The sequence below is a fragment of the Molossus molossus genome, unplaced genomic scaffold (genome assembly GCF_014108415.1).
Source record: "Molossus molossus isolate mMolMol1 unplaced genomic scaffold, mMolMol1.p scaffold_m16_p_4, whole genome shotgun sequence".
In the NCBI taxonomy this organism is placed as follows: Eukaryota; Metazoa; Chordata; class Mammalia; order Chiroptera; family Molossidae; genus Molossus; species Molossus molossus.
Window position 1 is genome coordinate 105,307,889 of NW_023425377.1, and position 23,345 is coordinate 105,331,233.

Here is a 23,345-nt window from a genome sequence, read left to right on the forward strand (position 1 = left end):
CTCTTTATTTACTCTGTGAAAGAAAAGTCTCCCTTTTCCTCGGGCACCCCTGCTATTAATTTGAAAGAAGGTGGCTGAGGGAGATTCATCCTACTGGGTGTCTGGGCCTTCCTTTGCCAACTGCCCCTCACAGCGGGCTCTAGGGTGGAGGCTGAGATGGGCCGAGCACAGAGGGGACAGGAGTTGCTCTCTAATTTAGGTGCTCCTGGGACCCCACTCTGGGAAACACAGATGATAAAAAACAAAGCAGAAGACGATGCTTGGAATCTTCCACAGAAATGGCAGCACGCCGACTGAAGGGGAGGGCATGAGAAAAGGAATGAGAGAAAGTTCATCTCCTGGGCTCAGCTCCACCCCTAAGCTGGGCACCCTTGAACCTGGTCTGCCTCCCTCAGCCACCATCGCTCCTGCAGTGCAAAAATGTCAGTGCAGCACCTCATGAAAACCAATACTGTGTGTATCACCCTCCCGTGGAAATAAATGACCCTAGCAGAATGGGGGAAATAAACTCGCCAAGCACATAAATAACCATTATGGGCAGCTCTGTGTGACTGCAAGGTATTGAATGCAGAACCTGACAAAACATTAGAAAGATTTGTAAATGGTTGTGGCTGTAGACGTGGGAACCAGCAGACCACATATCTCCAGGATTTTCAAACTTATTTGATTTTTGTCAAAATGGAGTACTTAACCTTGATCTTGGCTTTCCTGAACGGAAAAGAAAAAGGATTCCACGGGGCGCCGGCACTATCCTAGGTACAAATAGGATGCTGGCGCGGATGCTGTGGACCCAGGTCCTGGGACACTCGTGGCCGCTGAGGACGCTGCCTGTGGATGCAGACAGGAGAAAAGGGTCTGGGAGGGCAGATACTGTGGCCAGGTCTGGCTCTCAGCTTCCTGTGTGGAACTGCAGAAATACCGGGTTAGAAAACCAGCAGCATTGGGTAGAGTAGGGGCAGGGCAAAGGCTGGCTTTCTCCTCAACAAAGGCCCGTTATTTCTTACAGGTTAATCAGATTTGGGGGGTCTTCTTCTTTGGCTCCTTTCCTGCTTTTGCTTTTAGCCTTGATCATGAACATCAAGTAGGAATCGCCAATCTTGAGCTCACCTGTCCGCATTTTTCCTTCCTACAGCCATGTAGATCCCACTGGGAGATCTCAGCACCCATTTCCCTGTGCTGATACGCGATCTCGGGCCATTTGTCCTGCACTGCAGGAACCTTTGACCAGCAGCGGAAGCTGGTTTTCAGGATGGAACGTACCCACGGGAGTAAACCGCAGAGGAACTTTCTTCGCCGGTTTCTCTCCAGTTTACCACGCAGAGTAGATACATTCAAAATATTTGTTGAATGACTGAAGGGCCATGTGTAGTAATAGAAGCATGGTAAATTCAACTGGAAACTTATAAATAATCTTGGGGGTTGGAAAACAAGATTCTGATGATATTTTTGATTCTTGATGTGCTTTAGTTTATCTGTTCCATTCTTTGCCTCCTTCATTAGCAAAAGCATGACTAGCTATAGTTGGGAAATTAGCCACCAACCCACGTATGTGTTAAGAAACCAACAATATACTGTTCTTATAAATTGCACAAGAGATCAATGTCAGCTAAAATAACACTTTTAATAACATTAAAGTAATATTTGTTTATTGTAAAAATCTGGAAAATAGAGAAAGTAAAAGCAATAAGAAATCACAAGTAGTTCCATACCTAATATATACTACAATGATTTTTAATATCTAAAATTTTTGGTCTTTTTTGGAAATACATAAATACATCTTTAAAATTATTTCCCTTCCTCCTTTCTTTCTTGCTTTATTGCTTTCTCTCTCTAATTAAGCGAAATTAAGATCATTCTATGCACAGTCTTGCAACCCATATTTTTTCACTTAAAAGTACATGCTGAGCATCTTTCCAGATAAATGTCTGCAATTTAGTGCTCAGAAATGAATTTCTAGTTTTCCACCAGGATGCAATTTTCTCTTTGGGGTCGAATGCTGGATAGTAACAAACCAACATCTTTTAGAAAACACTTTTACATAAGGCATTTTAAAAAGAACTATCAATTTTTCTACTTCTCATCTTCCCTCCGACTGTCTCCCCTCAAATAACTGAGAAGTTAAAAATGCCCGCCACCACCGAGATGACATTGAAAGATCAATAGTTCTGTTGGAGGGAAGTTTGTATTGTGTGAAAGAGGGCGGCTCTGCTGTTCTGCGGAGGAATGAATGCTCCTCCCGGAGCTGAGAACAGCTTCCTCTCCTCCTGGGGAGCAGCAGCAGCTTGGGCTCCACCAGCCCCTCAGGATGGGACTGGCCCTGGGTTTTAGAAAGGCCACCCCTCACCATGGCAAGCAGGAGAGCTGAAGTGTGCCCCTGGAGACCACACCAGAACAGACCCAGAGACCCCAATCTCTCCATGTGCTGCAGCAGAGCTGACATGGTCTTACCCAGGATCAACCTCCCCTGCAGGTGACCGGAGCAGCCAGATCTAAAACTCTTATAGCTGCTTCAACAAGGCAGGACAGAGGAAACCTACAGATGAAGGACTTTGTGGGGAAGATGCTTCCAAGAAACCAGAACTAATGAATGTCAATGGGCCGGTTCTATTCTATGTCATTAAACAGAGCAGTGAAGCCCATGGACACAGAATAGCAGTAAAAGGACCGTGCCCAGTGCTCCCTTTAGCTCGATGATTTCTCCTTTGAAGCCTCACCGAGTGCAGACAGACGGCCAAGGGATGCCTTTAACTCTTTGCTTGACCTGCCTGTTTGATTACACAAAGGCATTGCACCTCACACATCCCAGGTTAGCTCTTCGGGGTCCTTGCCTACGGGGAGGGCCATACTAACTAACTAAGCCTCTAAAGACAGCTGCCTACTCTGCTCAAACAATCTCCAAGAACAAAAGTTATTCAAAGACCTTTGGCAACCTTTCCAGTGGCTCACCACCTGAGTAGGTCACCTCTTCTACTACTGAAAAAAAAACATCCTTGCAAAATGACTCCTTTGTACCCTTAACTCAAGCATCCTTGTCTCGGCAAGGGATTGCTTAATTGCTGACAACAGAAACCTAGTCAAGCTGGGTTATTATTAAGATACAGGGGTATCTCACAGAATCCCAGGGCAGAAATGCAGTCAGGTCTCAGGAGGACCTGGAATTTGTAACTCTCATAAGTTACAAATGTGTTTTATGTGAGTAACCCAAACAAACAAACAAAACAATCAGTAATACTGGCTTAAACAATCAAAAAGCTTATTTTTCTGGTAAAGTAATTTCAAAAGTAAGCAGTCATCCGTGTCATTAGGAATTCAGAGGTGGGACTTTTGTCCTCATGGTTGCAAGGTGGCTGCCGCACATCCAAGCATGCAGTCTGTGTCCCAGTCTGGAAGAAGGGGGTCAAAGGGCAAAGGTTAAAGTGAAAAGGAATGTTGGATGCATCCAACCTTTAGGGAAGCCCAGCTAGAGGTTCCACCCCATGATTTCTCGTTGGCCAGAATTTCCCGTGAGGATCACCTGACAAATGTGAAAGAAAAAGGTCAGCTGAAAGAAAGATGAGGAAGCATTTTCTTTTTTAAGTAGACATACTGCTACTTGGAGTACAATCTGATTTCTGCTGGGAAAGAAGAAAGAAGAAGAAGTGTTAGGTAGCAATGATCTCCTGCTCATAACAAATGACCCCTAAACCTATTGGCTGAAAACAACAGCCACTTTCTCTTCTCATGACTTCGTGGGTCTCTGTTCTGCAGTGTCTGGGTGCAGCTGCACCAGCTCAAACATGGGCCGGCTGGGATGGCTGAACCTCTCCCTTCTCGTGGAATCAACTGGGGTGGCTAGACTAGGGCTAGGGGACCTGAGACAGCCTTCCTCACATATCCAGGACTTGGTGTGGCTGTGGGCTAGGGCCCTTCAGTCCCCTGTCACATAGACTGTCTCTTGTTTATGGTCATTGTCACTGGGTAACCTAGCCCACACATCTGGACACGGCAATTGACGTCCAATGGAACGAAAACAGAAATTGCAAGACCTCTGAAGACCTGTCCTGAAAGTCAAACAGCATCACCCTAACACATGCTACTGGTCAACGTGAGTCATAAAGTCAGCTGGGCTTCAAGGGGAGGATACAGGGACCCCCGCCCCCATGGAAATGTTGACTCTGCCTTTGCAGAGAATCTCCCCAGGCTCGGAGTCTGCTCTCTCCCTCCCTGTCTCTCTGGCTCTTTGACTGCTTTTCTCTACAGATCTGTTCACCCTTCCTCAGCTTTCTCTTGTTCTCTGAGCCCCCAGTACAAACACAGCTGCCCTAGAAAGGTGCCATCAGCCCTGAATTCCCTAACTTTTATGAGTTCTGAGTCGAGAGCCAACGAACTGGAAAGTAGCGTAGGGACAGGTAAGAAATCACTAGGAAGTCCTTTTCTCTAGCCCAGAAATCCCAGCTCCTTTAGGCGTTTCACGAATGTTCTTCTATAGCTCATTGGGGAACTAACCTTCGAGAAAAAGGCACTGCCTTATGGTAGGTATTCAACTGCGTGTGTGGGTGAGATGGTCTGACCGTGGCGTAAAACCATTTGGAGAGCTTTTAAGGAGTAGTTTGTGCAAGTAGTCTATATTGTTTTATTTCTAAAGTCCCCAATCAAAGAAAAACCAATTTCCATCAGATTTCATTGTTATCTGATGGATGAAAGGAGTAGTTTAATGATGCCTCCCCCCACACACCTGTACACACACACACACACACCATAGTCTGTACCCATTCATTTACAGACGAAGTTCCCATTACTGGTAAAAGCATTGTTTCCCTAAATGGCAAAGAGACAAGCATCAAAGAGGTCCTTCCCCCGGCCCAAGTGAGGGGGACTGTATGCGTGGATAATCATTGCCTTTATTAAAATGTTGTACAAATGTTTTTCTGGTCCAAGTTTGGGTGACAGAGATCCAGGCACCTCCCCAAGTTTGAAGACAACTGAAGTAGGAGTTCTTAATCTGGAGTTCAAGGCCTGTGTGAACCGCCTGAAATTATACACGTATTTTCGCACGTGGGTTCATTTTTCCATAGCTGGAGTCTGTAGCTTTCATCCGATTCCCAAAGGGGCCTATGACCACTGCCTTCCCCTACTGCAACCCCTGCTCACTCCCACCACCAGCACCAAGAGTCAGGACTTACTGAGAATGAACACACACCCAGGGGTTGCGATGACTGAATGAGAGCATGAGATTTATTGGGGTCGCTTTTCTCGTAAGGGTCTGCTTGTGCGGGGGTGCTTATTCCTGGCAGGTGAGGGACACATGTAAAAGCGGTCATCAAGGTAAAAAGGCAGAGCAAAGGGATCTAGAGCCCAGAGAGCATGAGGCCAGGACTGACAGCTGAACATTCTTTTGCTGTGAAGTTGGTAATCACAGCAAGGCATGTCTGCCTCCCCCTTCCCTGAGGAGGGACCGAAGGCTCTCAAGCAGAAGCCCACAAGCCCTGCCTCGTCCTAGAAGCATTTGAACCTAGTCTCCCAGAGATCTGGAAGTCTCGCTGAGTTGTTGGGCCCTCCGTGTGACCCAGGACATTGTTGGGCCCTCCGTGTGCCCCAGGACAGGGGCTGGGAGAAACGGGGGGGTTGCAGGCTGTGCCATGGGCCTTTCTCCAACCGGTGATTCTCCTTCCTTCCTGGCCAAGTGTGGCTGGGACCGATGCCCTAACACTAGGGAAGAGGATCTGCCCTGCCAGTACTCCCAGGACACCTCTCCCCTCTAAGCCCTTCTTCTCCAGATATGTTCATGTTGTTGCCAGGTCTCTGCTGGGTGTCCCCCACCTGCCTTTGTTCAAGCTTCTGTTACTCTGTGCTCTGCACTGGAGGTTGGATCCGATTTACTAAGCATAACCAGCAAAAACCCATGATGCAAACTACCACAAGGGCTATACCAGGGGAGTGTAGATGACAAGGAGAAACTTACAAGAATTCACTTTCTTCCTCCAGCCACATGCCCCTCCCCTCCACCCCCATCCCTTTTGCTAAGGCTGATCTTTGAGAACTAATTTCTGTCAGCTAAATAGCAAAGGGGAACATCAATTTCCTGTCAACGGCAGCAGCTTGGACAGTTCCTGTCCCTCATTCAAACATGTGAATGCTTTGCCTAAATTGCATATTTCTCATTTAGCACACCTTTGAAAGCCCGCTCTGAACCTGGGAGCAGACTGCGCCAGCCACGGATGGCCTGGAGCTGCTGCTCCGGAGGGAGGGCCATGGGGCAGTGAATAGCAGGTGGGGAGCATGCTCAGCTTACTTTGGGGAGAGAAATCAGCTTCAGAAAGTAGGCTTTTAAAAACGGAATTGGGAGGAACACATTTAGAAACTTATCTGAACCTATCTTAGGAAGTTGTTTTTCTTTTTAAGATGCATAAAAAGAGTTTCTGTCATTTTCCAAAGGAAGGGATGGAAAGTTTGTCACATCCCTGTCTAACGGTGAGACCTTTAGCTCGGGACTATTCTGGAGTTTTCAGTTCACTGCTGTTGCTGCTCTTTAGCTGCACCCAGGGACTCTGAAGGAAGTCCCAGGAGGCACCTGTCCCCCTGAGGCCCTGTGACTCAGTGGGCATAAACATTTCTGTAGTTGTAAGCTTTCATATAAATTCCTTTAGCTCGTTCCCCCAGCAACCCTCTGCAGTGCTCCATTCTTCGGAGGCAGAAACTGAGGCTCAGAGAAGTTAGGGTGCTTGCCCAAAGTCACACAGCTAGAGAGGGGCTGGGGTGCTGAATCCCAGGAGTGGTGGGTTTCCTTCTCCAGTGCCTTTTCCTGGGGCCTGGACTGGACACACCGTATTTTTCTGTGTTTTGGCCACTGAGAGGAAACAGTGATGAGAGTTTTCTGAAGACTTAATTAAGTAACGTCTTTAACATCTGGCCACCTCGGGCAAACCGTCCTGCTGCAGTGTTACACGGACTGAGACTTTAGCTCTCTGACTGCAAAAATCCTTTATGAAAAGGGACTGGGGGGAGGGGTGTCTGGAAGAGGCAGCCGGCAGGGAAGAAGGAGGGGGCGCAGAGGAAAGTCCTGCCGCCGAGCTCACAGGGCCCAGGCGAGGAGTGACTCAGCGCCGCTCCAGCTCCTGCGGGAGGTGGCTCCCTCGGGTCACGTGACTGATGGGTGACCTTGGGCCCAGGCTTGCTTCCTCTTTGTGCAACAACATTGCCGTGGGGGAGCGCCGCCCGCTGAGATCTGACATCTCAGCCTCCGCGATAAACAAGGCTAAGCGAATTAGCCAGGGATAAAAAAAATTAATTGAATTTTATAGAGAGAAGGTTCAGCTTATCTTGTCTTTGCTAACAAACCAGAGACTGTCTGGCGTTGTCCTGGGCCTTCTCCTTTCTCCCTTTCAAGCCGCCCACAGTGCCCTGAGCTCTGCAGATCGCATGGCGAGGCTGCTGGACTGGCCTCCCCCAAGGCTGCTCTGTAGTTGCCCCCGAAGCCCGGGGATTACTCTGAAGCGCTGGCCACGAGGCTTAACATCATTTCCAACCAGACCTGTAAGCCTGTCTCTCAGATTATAGAGGGGGTGGGTGAGGGGAAGTGGTGGGGGTCACCAGGGTGGGGTGGTACATCGGGGACACAGTAAAGGGCTGCCCTGGGACACGGGTCGTGCTCCTCTGATCCCAGCCTACAGCACTTCCCGTCAGAGGCAGGGAAGCTGGAGGCAACCACTTCAGGGTGGAGTTTGGGGTTGTTTCTGAAAGACTGAAATTTCACAGGAACAAGGCAAACTGATGAGGTTGAAAATACCAAGGTTTATATTTTGTCTGTCCGGCCCAACAGTCTTGTCTCAGCACTCAGGGGCCCTGCGATGTGCCCACTGGCTGTTATCATCAACAGCTTTGATGATTCCGTCCCAGCCACACAGGCCACAGGCCCCTCTGCTGGCCGCTGTCTGCAGAAATCCGCAGCGTGGTTAGGGCCTCGCGTCCTTCTCTGCGGGGCTCTCACCGGTGACTGGAGTGGAAGCTTGATGAGCTAATTGGCAGAGAAGAAGCCTGGAAAACAGGCCGAACAAGGGCGAGGACAAACAAGGTCGATGGTTTCCTCTTTAGAAAAATCCAGCTCAGTGACCACTGGTGACTGCTTCTGTGACCTGGGCAAGTAGGCAAAGACCTCCCAGTCTGCCTGAGCCGGGATCAAATCCAGGCCTCGGAGGGTCCAGCGGATGCTCTTCCCACTAGAACCTGCCTTCTTGGTATCACACAGGGTTGAAGAGTGTTTGTGGGGGGACTTTCTCCCTCTCCTCCACTCCACCCTCCCCACCTGGCTCCTTGCAGGTAGGAGGGCTTTGTGCTGACGAAGTTCTGTGCACCCCACTGCAGTGTTCCGGACAGCAGCACATTGTGTGTGTGACAAGTCAAAGCAACGTGAGGTCCTGGGGAGCCCAGCCTGGAGTTCTGGGCCTCGGTGCGTCAGGGTGTCCGGGGTTGAAAGTGTGAGAGCAAATGTATGGAGGAGTGGGGTTCACCAAAACTGCCCCTCAGCTCCAGAGCAGGGCCCAGGAAGGCTCAGCCCTGACCGTGTTTCTGTCACGAATTCAGCACACACGAGGAGACACAGGGCTCACTCTCTCTTGGTCTTTTTTCCTCGTGCATCAGCAATGACTGCTAATCCTGGCAGGTCACCCTCATGAGGTCACTTTCGATGGATTTTGTAAAGCAGGCAGGATTAGGCCATGCCACTCAGCGGAGCTGCTAGGGAACACTTGCTAGAAGTGCTAAAGACTATTGGTGATGGGCCAGCCTTGGCCCACAGGTCGCAGCCTGGAGTCCTGTGTTTCGGAGGAGAGGGCAGGCTCAGCCCGCCCACGAGCCTGGCTTGCTCAGCACAGCTACACTTACAGAGGGCTTCGTGTGAACCAGAGGCTGCTCCAGACACTCATCCTCAGAGCAACATGGAGTACAAGCTATTATTGTCTCCACTTTGCAGACCAGGACACACTGGGACATGTTGAAGTGAATCTTTCCTATGACTGTACTGTTAGTAATTGGCAGAAGCAGGATTCAAACCCAGGAAGTCCAGTTTCAGAAACTGAGGGTTGTAGGAAAAGCCCTGTGGAAGGGTGGGGTGGCCAGAAGAATCTTGTGGTAGAAGCCTTGGTCCTGGTGCTGCTACCATCAACTCTCTTAGGCACACCCCTTCATCTCTCTGGGCCATCGGTCCCCGACTTTTACAAGAAGGGGTTTCACAAAGGTCTCTTCTGTCTCTAAAAATCTAGGAAGTTGTAGTTGGGGACAAGGTCTTGCTGTAGAACAGCTGGACAGTCACCAAAAGTCACCAGAAGGAACCCAAATGTTATAATAATAACCGCAAGCACAATGACCACCTCAACAGTTAACATTCATTGACCCTTGCTAGGTGTCAGGCACTAAGCCCTTTGCAGGCATTGTTTCATCTAACCCTCAAACAGACCCATGAGGCAGGTACCATCCCTATTTTACAGATGCAGCAGTTAAGGCCAGAAAGATTAATTAACCCACTCAAGGCCACATAGGTCATTAGTGACAATGTCTGAGGCATTTCTTCCTGCCCTCTCTACCCACCATGTACATTCCCTTCCACCTTGTGCCTGAGGTCACCGCTCCCCAAGAGCTCCAGAGAAGGCAACGTTTGAGTTAACACAGCAACAACTTCCTGAGTGCAGTTTCCACCACCATTTGGTGATGGATATTTGGCCTGTGGAGACTTCCTTTCAGCCACCTGGGGCTGAAGATGGCTTCTGAGAACGACAGGGCTTCCTCGGGAGACTCATCCCAATGGGTCAGCTTCCACAAGCAGGTTTTCATCTGCTTCTACCTTTAGGCATCTCGGGGAACCAGATTTTTGAAAAATCACATTGGAGGGATTCATCCCCACTTTATTCCTTTTGGATTGAATATGGAAATTAAACGTCTGCAAAAAAGGCAGAAAACCAATGGGCCTTGTGTTGATGTTTAATTGCGGTCAACATTTTCAAGGCAAAGTTCAAAGGCAGACTAGAAAGCTAGTGTAGGTTCTATGGAGTGGGGAGGAGAAGAGGGAGGAATTAATTTTTTTTTTCCTTTATTGATTTTAGAGAGAGAGGAAGTGAGAGGGGGAGAGAGAGAGAACATCGATTGGCCACCTCCTACATGTGCCCCACTGGGGATCAAGCTCACAACCTGGGCATGTGTCCTGACCAGGAATTGAACTGGTGACCTCTTGGTGCACGGGTCGATGCTCAACTACTAAGCCACACTGGCTGGACTAGGAATTGATTTCTAAGAGCTGAAAGGGATTGGGAAGAGAGTGGGCCTAAGACAGTAAAAGTGTGAGCTTTTGGTCATGGGATTGGAGGACATGCCTATTCACAACCATACAGGGCAGACCTGGACCCTAGTATCACTGTCACTTCTCCTACTTATTGGCTGGGGAGAAAATGAAGGAGGAAATCCTGGAGGACCTATCCATGCTGGTCAGGGCAGGCAATCTGATGTGACAAACAACCCAATGCTCAGTGGTGGCTCAGCCCCCAAATTTTATTTTTCTCTAACCTCATTGATATCACAGCCCAACGTGGGTTGGAGGCTGGGGGATGAGGAGACGGTGGTGGGCTTTGCTCCACCTAGTCATTTAGGGACCCAGGCTCCTTCCACCTTGTGTCTCTGACGTTCCCCACAAGGCTGGGTGTTTTCCACTGTGTCCTCTGTATCCAGCAGACGAGGGAAAGGAAATCACATAAAGAAGACAGCCCTGCTCTCACCAGCCGAATAGCACCCCACACTTCCTCCCATATTCCATGGTGGGAACGAGTCCCGTGGCCCCATCTCACGCAAGGAGACTGCAAGTTAGCCTAGTGATGCTCCCAGAAAGATGAGAAACAGGGTTAGTGAGCCCAGGGCATTGTTCCTACACACTGAACTTCTGGGTTCCCAGAAGATGATCCCCAAGACCTTCCTCAATTGCTAATAGAGCCTACTACCTGAAGGTCTCAAGAATGTCCCAGGGGAATGACATCCTTTCCCCCTTGATGTGAATCTAAGGGCAGAAAGAAAAGCTATTTTGTGTTTTTTTGGTGGCAAAGAGTGCTGTAATACAAATCCGTGTGGTCCTTTGGATCACCACACTCTCACAGACAAAGTAATGGCATATTTAGTATAAACTGTAGCTGATGACGGCACTCAACTTTCTGAGTCTGGCCATTGATAGTCGTGTGTGCTCATCTGAAGACGCAATCAACCAGTAGTTCTCAAACATTGATATCTTTTAGGATTACTTGAAAATGCTGTTAAAATGCAGATGTCTTCCCTCCCATTGTCCCTGTGATTTGGATTTGACAAGTCTGAGGTGGGATCCAGCACCTGCCTTTGTAAGAAGCAACTCAGATCAGTCTGTGAACAAACACCAAAGATCAAGAATCATTGAGTAAGACCATGGTTCACTTCCTCTGCAAGCAGATCGCTTTGGAATGTACTTGAATTCAGAGAACTTGATACAGTTGACGTCACCTTAAAACATAAACAAATAGACATGTAATTTGCCGTAGCACACTCCAGTGGAAGGCACAGTTCGTTTTGGCCACAAATCAGATGATGTGGGACCAAGTTGTAACCGTCAGTAACTAGCCATGTGAACTTAATTGAGCAAAGCACACTTCCTGTTGCTTCTTCAGAGAGTAGAGTAACAGTAGCCCCCATACTTACCTTACAGAGTATTTGGATGGTCAAATACATTGAAGTATGGTTGTGCTTTGAAAAATACAAATTTCTATAATAGCAGCAGATAATATCAATATTAAATAAACAGGGGATTATTTGCACTACAAATGAATCATTTGCCTTACAAAGAGATTTCTTAGCATTCTTTAACATTTAAATGCTTGCTTACAGAAAATTAATTGGGGAGTAAGGCCAGAAGAATGCATTATTAATGCATTGTTAAAACATTAAGGTAATAAATCAGCTATCAAGGTTTCTGAAATGATTATCTAAGCCAATAGGTTGATTTTAAAAATTCAATTCCTATCTATCCATTGCTGAAAGCCAGGTACATCCCTGAATATATCTTCTTTATAATTGTTATTGATGAAAACAGAAGCTTCCCTGTTGTTTTTGCATATGTTGTTATTTTATTTCTTCTTTCCCCCAATTTCTTTCAAATGCCAGCTTCCCCAAAACAATTTCCATTCAGAAAATGGCAGGTGGGTTTATTCCCCCATGTCTGCCTTTGTTCTCACACGTCCTAAACCTGAGAAGCAGGTGTGCTGTGGTGAAGTCGGTGGAGAAACAGAGTTAACAGCCTCCAGTACTCTACTCCTAACCTAAGGCTAGCGATGCAGAAAGATGATATGAGAAAAGGGCACTTCTAGGGGAAATGGTAAGTTAGGTATCAATGAATGGAATGGATTATGGGTAAGGATGACTATGAAGTTCCATCCAATCAATTGGTGTGGTTATCTGGAAAGCTGTGCTAAGAAGAATTCTGAGATGTTTTTTAGGCACAGCAGGAAAGAATGCCGTGATTGATTAGTAATGTCTGCCACGGGCAAGGACATCCTTGACTAAGAAGATGACCAAGGAGTAGGAAAGGCTAGAAAAGAAGATGTATAAATAGATTTATCAGAATTCCCCTAGAAATGTACAACTAACTGGCAGAATAGGCTGTTTTTAAATTAGTGTTTCCCAGACTTCCATCCTCCAAACCCCACTTCCCATACTCCCCATGAAAACAACACAGCATGCATTTTTATAATTTGTTTCCTGTCCTTACCGAGCAGCTCTGATCTCTCTTTCACTACCACCTCTGATGTTGTGAACCCCTGGGAAATTCCCTCTGACCCACCAATGTTCCTTATTTTCTTTCCTCTCACGTCGCATTTCACAGCATGTGGATGTGAGATATCTGTTAACCAGCTTAGCTTTATTTCATCATTGAGATGCTTCGACTATTTGTGATTGACCTGTCTTCCTAGGCCAGGTTTTGTGGTCCTTGAGTGCTGAGGTCCTGGAGGAAATGAACCTGGCTGAGTGGTGCTCTTTGTACAGCACTTTAGAGTGGCCGCTGCAGCTGTCTGTCCAGGCCCCCTCTTTCCAAAATGAGGTTCTCTTTCCAAAATGAGGTCCCCCAGACACTGGGAGTGTTGGTGGCTGGCATCTCTTGGCTCCCCGGCGAAGGGCCAGCTACTTTATACATCCATTGGCTAGGACGACGGCGTGGACAGAGAGACTGATATGGGTTCCCATCCATCCTTTTGCATTCCAGCTCAGCCTCACAGGTTTTAGTTTGTGCCACTTCCCCTAATTCACGTCCATTTTCTCTCCCCACCATCTGTCCTGCGGACTTCAGGTTCCAGCACCAGGAAGACCCAGTAACTCACGTAAACTGTGCAACCAGCTCCCACAATACCATAAAGTCAGATCCTTCCAATACATGAATATCTTTTCTAATAATTAAATCAGCTATAAATGCTACCTATGTACCTATCAACCTATCCCTGCATCCTTCCATCCACCTGTTCATCCTAGTGGTTCTTCTGTGACCGAACTCTGGTTGATGCAGTCACTTTCCAGGAATTGCCCTCAGCTGAAGGGAGCCACTGAGCCAAGGTGACATCCTCTCCCCACACCCAATGACCAGTTAACTTTGGGGATTTAGAGGCCTAGCCCTTTGGCTTCCAGGTTAATTCTGAAGGGGCTTTCTAGTCCTGGAGCTCACTACAGGGTTGGCTGGGGTCCATTACAACTGTATCATAGCCCGGTGTCTCCCTCTGCCCGATCTTGCTTCATTACTCCCCGCTCCACGTGCTCCCCAGACTGATCCCCAGGGCACTTCCAGAAAACTTCCTGCATGCTGGCTCTGTCCCACAGTCTGGTTCCTGGGGAGCCCGACTGAAGGCCCGCTTTGTTCAGTACCACTGTTTTCACTTTAACACATTTTTATTTAGCGGATACTTGGGGCCAGGCGCTGCGCTAGGCATTGAAGCTACAAAAATGAATAAGACTTAGTTGCTACTCCAAGAGAACACATATCTAATGGCACAGGCAGAGAGGTGAGCAGATACTTCCAAGCTAGGCAGGCCCAGGAGGCTGCAATGGTAGCACATGACCCCTCAAGGTCAAGAAGGGCTTTCTGGTAACCCGAACTGATCTTGCAGGATGAGTCAAGTTAGCCAGGAAGGCACAAAGATGTGGGTCCTGATGTTGGAGGTGTGAATGGCCGTGGTGATATGGCAGGAGAGAGGTCTGGCCAAGGAACTTGGACTTCACTTTATGGGCAGTGGAGAACCATGGAAAGGGTGTTAGCAGAGGGGAGATGTGGTCACATCTGTGTTTCAGATACATCTTTAAGGGGAGACTGTTAGGGGAGTTGGGTGGATGTTGTGGGTTCACATCTGTTAGGACCTCCCGGTAGAGTCTTCCTACACTGCAGGGTGGGAAAGCTGAAAACCACGCCTCCAAGCCTCCACTGCAGCTCCTGCCCGGGGTGTAACTGAGGTTCTATCAATCAGAAGTGTTCACCTAGATTTGGAAGGTAGGAATGAGGCAGAGCCTGGCTTCTGCTGGTGGCGTGGCCAGCTCGTCCACGGAGGTGCTGAGGCTTCCGGCAGTGGTCTCATGATCAAGGTTGTTTCTGATCATGACCGTTTGCTAGTTGCCATGTTTCCCCCGATCACGCTGGCATCTGATCATGGCCGTGGGGGCGTGGCTCTGGAGCTGGGAGCTGAAGCCTCTGTGTTCAGCAAGCAGCTTCTTGGTTATAGAAGAGGCCGTGATTCCCTTGGTGTCCAGGTTCTGCAGTGTGGCTCTCAAAGCCGCTTTCGAAAGCTGAACCCGTTTCTTCAGCTTCTCCAACAACTCTGTAAGCCATTTAATGCCACTTTCTGCCCCAGCTGGGGAGAGTGGGTGCTGTTCTCGTGCCTGCATCCTGATCGATACTGGCGCGGACTTCAGGCAGGGAGACCCGTCACAGAGCTGTTACAAGTGTCCAGGCTGATGACAAAGAGAGTTTCGCGGACATATTACTAAAACATTTGGAAGGTAAAGTTAACAGCACTTGGTGGTTAATTGGGTAGAAATTGTGAAAGAAAAAAATTGCTGAGATAACTCAGTTTTCTGACTTGGGGGCTGGTTGGAGAGAAGTGCAGATTAACCAAGATCAGGACTTTTGGAGAGAAATGAGCTTGAGGGTAGAAGGCAAAATATGATGAGTTCAGGTACTTATGGAGTATTCGGCAAATTTTCTTCTTCTTTATAATTAAATCGACCATAGATACATACATAATTGCATAATTATTTAATATCCATTTTTTCCCCCTGAATCTGTGAACTCCACAAGAGTAGGAACTGCATCTTCTTGTTTAGACCTGATAGTCTGGCACAGAGTAGGTGCTTGATAAACATTTGTTGAATGTTAAATAAATGAATTGAATGTTGGATAATAGAAATTGTAATGATCATATTCAGTACTATCAAGGTGAGCAGTCTCATATACTGCTGCCATGAATAATAATTCAACACTGAGCAAAATTGTTTGACGATGGTGATGATGATGCTGATGCTGATGATGTGGTGTTTGACTAGGAACACTTCTATGGTTAGAAAATCCAACCGGAGGTGTAGAATTTCATCAGCATTTTCCCAAACTCAGAAAAATAGGCCAGAATCTCCTACTGCAATCAAATTATACTTCTGTTACATATTCATTAAGTGTCAATTGTGTAGTAAGCCTATTAGGAGGGTTTCCCAGGTGCTTTGCAAATGGAAAGACTTCTGTCGATCTGTCATATACTAAATGCAATTGCCATCTCTTAACAATCAAAGCCAAAGTTCACTCCAGCAACTCAGAGTAAAGCATGCCCGCAGTCAGACTGATTTCCTGCAGCTGCTCAAAGCATGCAGCAGCAACCTGATCATTATCTGCAACGTGGTCATTAAGCCAGGCTGTGACTGGGGCAGGATTTTCCCTGCCTGTTTTGCTCACGCACTACTCTGCTGTGGGTTAGCTGTGCGGACAGTGCCTTCTTCCACACAGGTGCGTGAGAGGGCATTCTCTGACCCATCAGGCCCGACGATCCTTTTTAAAACAAGCCCCTCTTCTGCCCTCTTACCTTCCTGAAGTAAAATGCGTAGAAAATATAACCTATATGCATACATAATTTCACATAAATCAGAATCTTGCCTAACAGTAATATCTAGGCACTCAGAAAACTTGGTGATGATGATGATGAGGTGTTTGACCAGGAGCATCTCTATGGCTGGAAAATCCAGCCAGAGGTGTAGAATTTCATTGGCATTCCCCCAGAACCCAGAAAAGCAGGCCAGAATATATGAGGAAGATGACTCACGTAAAATGACATGTATCTCAGCATGCAAATGGCCACACTGATGGGTGCGAGGAAGTGCTTAGACGCTTGTACCCGTAAAAAATCCTCACGACGGCACCAGCTGCAGGTGTAGACTGAGGGCACTTGACACTGGTGACTGGGAGCTGCAAGAGGCGTCGCTGTCGGCGTGCACGTGTTCTCCAAAATATCTAAAGGTCCTTTGTAAAGCACCAAACAAAATAAAGTCTTCCCTTTATTTGCACCATGGTCACAGTCTTTGGAAATTAAGTGTCTGTTGAACTATAAACAAAATAGGCATCCCTCCCCCAAATAAAACCCAAAACTTGTGTTAAGAGTTTAGGCTCAGATGATTGAAAACAGGTTCTCACCTATGTGATTGTCCACTGGGACAAAGTTGTATGAGATGCAGACAACTCTTTATTGTGACAGCGGTTTTTGGCAATGGTCCAATAAATGCCAGTAGGGTCACCCAATCACTGTGACCACCTAGAACACTGCTCTCCAATTTCCAAGTGCCCTTGAGGGGGCAGCACCAACCCTATTGGAACCACAGTATTCCCGCGTGAGCTGCCCCGCGAGATCACTCCATTGAGCAAACTGCCCATTTGAAAAGATATGGGGCAGGGGTGGGAAGCTGAGGTTTGGGAGGACAACAGGAAACTGCAGTGGTTGTGAATCCTGCAACCCATGCACGAGGGTCGGCATAATTAGAATTTACTTAGCACACATTTTGTTAAATTCAAACAAAAGCAATGGAAACTTGGTTGCTATCATCTCTCCCGGGAGACAGAGTGCCGATGACAGAGCGGGCAGGACCTCCTTGACTTGTCTGTAGCTCCAGCCCCTACCATAGGGTCTAGGGCATAAGAGGGCATGGTAAATATTTGGTGAACAGATTAATTGGTGCATTAGGTTCTGGTTTAAGCAATCCGGTATGAATTTATGTGTGACTTAACTCATTTTTTAAGTACTCTAGGGAGCACAGAGAAATAGAAAATTTGGCTGAGAGTCGGCTAAATAAAATCTGGCTCTGCTATGAGTAACTGTGTGACCTTGGGCAAGTCACTAAACCACTCTGAGCCTTAGTTTGTTCATCTGCAGAGTGGGAGGATTGAAACAAGCATACCCTAGGTCTTCATCAATTTGAACAGTCCCTGAGTCTATAAATTAGAAACACCACTGTAATCCAAGTTACAATAAATGTGTTAATGTGTCTAGGAATTCTAGTGGGACCTGTAGTCCTTTAGATGCTGGCTATATTATAAGAAATTGTAATTTTAGAAAAACTTTCATGCTTGTTTATTTTTAAATTACATTTTTTTAAAATATACAGTTTATTTTTTTTTATTGCATTTATTGGAATGATATTGGTTAACAAAATCATACAGATTTCAGGTGTACAAAAAATATTATCTGCATCCTGCATCGTGCGCCCATAGCCCAAAGCAAAGTCTCTTCTACCCCCTTTTATTCCCCCTTTGCCCTCTTCCACCTCCTCACCCCCTTTCCCTCAGTCTTTCACCACACTGTTGTTTGTGCTTAGAATTATATAAATATATACATATATATTTTTTCTTTTTGCTTAATACTCTCACCTATTTTTCATCCAGTCCCCTGACCACCGTCCCCTCTGACAGCTGTCAGTCTGCCCTGTGTATCTATACTTCTGTTTCTGTTTTGTTTGTTAAATAATTTTGTTCACATGATTCAGAAATAGAACAGAGAAGTCTCGCTTCTATCCTCATTTTTTTCATCCTGTTAAGTAACGATTTCTATTAGTATCTTATTTATTCTTATATTTCTTTGTGCTAAAACCAACTAATATTTGAATTCCCTCCTTTTTCTTGCACAAAAATAATATCTATGTATATTTTTTTCATTTGTGTTTATCTCGTTGTGAGTGAGGTTGAGCACCTTTTCATATATTTCAGGACAATGTGCATTTTGTCTTCAGTGTCAGGCCCTGGGCTCATTTGATCTCTACTGAGATTTTTATCTTCTTTCCTATTTTTAGAAGCTCTTTATTCATTTGGGAGACTAATGAGCTAAAAAATATTTTAACGATTTTCCTTTTGTCTTTTTTTAGTTTTGAAATGATCTTAAAGCACTAATACTATTGAAATTATTTACTTAATAAATATATTGAATTCTACTTTATGCCAGCTATTGATGATAAAATGAATAAGTAGTCAGTCCAGAGGAGGAGCTTAGAATCTAGTCTAGCCCTGGCTGGTGTGTCTCAGTTGGTTGAGATCATTCCATGACCAGGAATTGCCAGTTTTGCTTCTGGTCAGGGCACATGCCCAGGTTGCGGGCTTGATTCCCCAGTAGGGGGCGTGCAGGAGGCAGCCAATCTCTGTTCCATTCTCACATCAATGTTTCTCTCTCTCCCTCTCCCTTCCTCTCTCTCTGAAAATCAATAAAGATCTATATTTTTAAAATCTTGTCTAGTGTAAGGTATAATATTAATAATATTTTATAAATCACTTTCACATTTCTCATTCTTTGATACCTCACAGATCATTTTTTTTTTTTTTTTTTAATCCTCACCCGAGGACATTTTTCCACTTTTTTTTTTTTTTGTGTGTGTTCAGATAGAGTGGGAGGGAGAGAGAGGAACAGAGAGAGAGAGAGAAACATCGATGTGAAAGGAACACATCGAGTGGCTGCCACCCGCACGACCGACCAGGGCCGGGGACAAACTGCAACCAAGGTACGCGCCCTTAGCGGTAACCGAACCTGGGTCTCTCAGGACCGCAGGCCGACGCTCTAACCGCTGAGCCATACCGGCCAGGGCACACAGATCATTTTTAAGGCTACATTAGTTAGGTGTTCGTTTGGCTGCAGTGAAGGAAAACTGAAAATAACAATGTCTTACACAAAATGCCCTCGCTTACCATGTGCCAACTAAACAGGAGCCTCTGTTACAAATGAGGGAGAATGGGTACCGGGTTCAACTTTAAATCTGCCAGAAAAATGACGAAAGGCAAATTATCCTCATTGCAAAGGATAGAAAGAAAGGTATGACCATCTTCGTGTTCAAGAAGTTGGATTGAGTCACCAGTCTGTGATATTTTGTTAGAGCAGCCCAACTGACTGAGGTAATCACCCTACCTCAGAAAGATCTGGATACATATTGTATGGATAAATGAGAACAGAATACTAAGAAGCCCTGGATGGTTTGGCTCAGCAGTTAGAGCATTGGCTGGAGGACCAGAGAGTCCCAGGTTCGGTTCCTACTAAGGGTATGTACCTCAGTTGCAGTTTGTCCCTGGCCTCGGTTGGGGTCGTGTGGGTGGCAACCAGTCGATGTGTCTCTCTCACATGGATGTTTCTCTCTCTCTCTTCCCCCCTCTCTCCCTCCTGCTCTATCTAAAGATAAATGCAAAAATGTCCTCAGGTGAAGATAAAAAATAAATAAAATAGAATACTAAGAAAAGGGAACAATCAGAAAATAAGAAAGAATTCCCAGACATTAACAAAAATATGATTGCAAAATTAAAATTTTAATAGAAATGATAGACTGTAAAGTTGAGAAAAATCTTCCAGAACACAGAAGAAAAAGGGAATAAGACAGAAAATATGAAGAAAAATATTCACAGAAGATCAGTTCCAAAGTCCCAGCATCTAATTTTCCAGAGTTTAAAACAGAGAATAATTAAAACACAAAGGTAAAATAATCAAAAGGGCTACCAGATGCCCAGCAAGAACAAAGAAACAATTCTTTGTCTTAGACACACTCATTGTGACATTTCAGAACACCAGGGATCAGAAGATGCTGAGAGGTTCCAAAGAGGAAGAATAAGCCCCCTACAAGGAAAGAGACTCCAACTGGCATCAGATTTCGAATCCAAAACCACAGTTGCCAAAATACAGTAGAATAAAGTCTTTAAAAGTTTTGAGAACACGTTATTTTAAAACTTGAATTCTATATCAAACCAAACAAACATTTAAAGGTGAACACCTAATAAAATCAGTTTTAGATATTTAAAAATGGAAGATGCTTACTCCTATATTTCCTTTCTGAGGATATTACTTGAGTGTGTCAACTTCAGCAAAACTAAGGGAAAATCCCAGAAAAGGGAAAGTTTTTAATATAAGAAATAATAGAATTTACCCAGGAAATTCCTGGATGTTAGTCATCAGCTGACGTAGCAAGAAGCAATTAGTCCACATGAAAAGAGAGTATCAGTGAACTCTAAGGCAGATGTTTTCGAGAAGAATGGACTCCAAGAAATAACTAGAATGAGTAAAAACTGGGTATGATAAAGAAGCATATGTTTCTCCTACCAATAAGATGAAAGACAATCAGAAACTCCAGGAAAAAAAAACCCCAAAAATTGTGCTGATAAGTCATAGTCCAAATAGTAATGACACTGAAATGTGGCACTGTATGGAACAATTGGATGAGTGTGAGAAAGAAGACTATTAATTCTCGATGCTGAAAGATTCTGCTTAGAGAGGTGGCCCTGCGGTCATGACATTGGAACCAGAGAGTAGAAATGTAATCAGGGAGCCCTGCTTTGCTCCATAACGATATTTACACAGCCATAATGCAAGCACTGTTTTCTGGTTTTCAATTTTTAGACTCAACCTATAAACAAAACAGGGGAAACTTAATTGTGGTTACAGAATGGACAGAATCTGGGAGGTACCGGGGTGAAGAGGTAGAGGAAAGAGACTTTCTGCCTCTGTCTTCGTCTGACTGAGTGGGTGTTCACAGATATCATTGGCTGTTGATGGAACAAGAATTAGAGGTTTATCTACAGTTAACAACAGTAACAGACAAACTAGAATAGCTAAAACTTTCCAAACATGGGAGGGAATGGGAGACACAAATGAAAACTTGACGTACCCTAGGAGGAAGTGGATAGATAATGTCTACTAAGGTTGTTGATCAAGACAGAACAGTGTAAACATACCATTTGGAGATGCAGAAGAAACCACAGGCCGAACTAAAAACAGAAACTGGTTCAAGGCTGTCATCTCTGGGAAGTGGAATGACGGTGGGGAGAGGTAGGTCAGGGTTCTGTTTCTTTACATCCCAAAACTTTTTGGACCGTTTGATATTTTAATCATGCACAGGAATCACTCTGATGAAATTTAGATTTAAATCCTGGAAACCTGTTTCAGCTGCCACGTCACAAAAATAGTACAATTGATTACGTAATAAATGAAATACTCACAATAAAGGGAGAGCAACTCAGAGAGGTGAAGCGATTTATCCCAACTCACGCTGGCCTGCGGCCAACAACAGGCAGAGCTGAGATTTGAACACAGTTCTTCCAACACCAAGCGCAGAGCCTGACTCAGGGCTGCAGTGAGGATGGAGCAGATGCCAGCGAGAACATGCTTTGTAGAGTGTTCTTTTCAACTATTCTATTTGCCTGTACTTACCAGTTATCTATGAGTACCTCGTCACTTCAAATCCTCTTTAAGACTTTGATAGGATCTAAAGAAAAACATAAATAGCCTGTGGGACAGATAAATGTGTGCTTTACATATTGGAGTATCCTCAGGTGCAATCTCTAAAAAATAAATTGTAAATACAATCATATTTCAAATGAAGGCGAGGTACCTCCTATCCAAAGGGATGGTGAAGGCAAAGCTTGGCCCACAAACAGCCCTTTTGCAGTAGGAGCGCTCAGCTCTAAGGTGTGGAAACTTTCTGTGCTTGCACTGAGTTTTCTGAAAGGCATCTCGTGCCCCGGGCTGGTTAAATGGAGCAGTGCTGTCCCCAGGCCTCCCTGCTGCCTCCTACCCGACTTCTCCAGCACACTCTCCTTTGCTTCTTTACCTTCAGACTCACGCCTGGTACCTTTTGGGCTTATTTTTGTCCACTTGCCTGGCTCAGTGACCTCACTCCAAACACCTTTCCAGAACCATTCACTCTTTCTACAAACAATGACCTATATGCCCATTGAGATGGTCCCCACTGGAGCTATATGACAAAGATGCCATCTCTGTTGTCCAGGGATTTAAGGTATAAGTGAAGTATTACCAACCCTGCTAGGAATTTTCTTACCTACACATCCTCTCCAGACAAGGATGGCAATGCCCCAACTTCATCCTGCACAGATCCCTTGCACAGATAGAACCTCTTCTCTCCCTCCTCCACCTGGAGAGGACAGAGAGTCAAAAGCAGAATTTGGATTCTTCATCCATCCTTAGGTAGTGTTGCCTATTAAAGGGGATTGTTTTTATCCTGGACCCAGCTTCTTATCTAAATTCATTGCTTCCTGGTTAAGCAAAGATGAGAATATTGAAAACTTCTACTTCCAATAAGGGAGCTTGACAGAAAGCCTTAAAGACTATAATCTGGAAACATAAATCAGATATGTATAGTCATTGATATAGCTAGGAGGCCATTATGGAAGAAATATATGCTTCCTTCTGGGAGATAACATGCAATCACCTAGTTGAGCCCTGAGAAATAAAATATAGACCGACAGCGTCAGGGTTCCGGGGTGGGGGTGGGGGCTGAAGAGGCCCTTGCTGCCTCCTGTCTCCTGAATATTGAGAGGACTTGGTGTAGTTTTGAATGGCATAGATCAGATTGGCCTGGAGGCAAGTAAACTTCGCCAGGTGGTAGGGAGCTGGCCTGGACGTCTGGCCAAGAGACCAGCTGATTTGTTACCAGCTGATGGGTAGGTTGACCTCTGAGGAGGAGGGAGCTGACCTGGCCTTCACTGGGCATTGATATGGACCCGGATTGGGAAACCAACTATTTGTAAGATCTCTCCTGGGGAACCCTGCAAGCTGCTTTAGAGCTGGTGGGAGACATGGGATAGTCTGGTTAAGTGGTCCTCGGTCCCTAGGACGCTGCACAATTTTCAGGATGCCCAATGTCTGTGTATATATTCATATAGAAAGCATTCATGGATTCAGGCTGTCTTAGACATATACAAACTACCATTTCTATATGTATGTAGATGCCGTTGTGATTAAAAAGCACATTATTCAATTGACAACAACTTTTTATTATTATGGGTTTCTCAAAGGACATTAAAAGCATAACCATGGGCC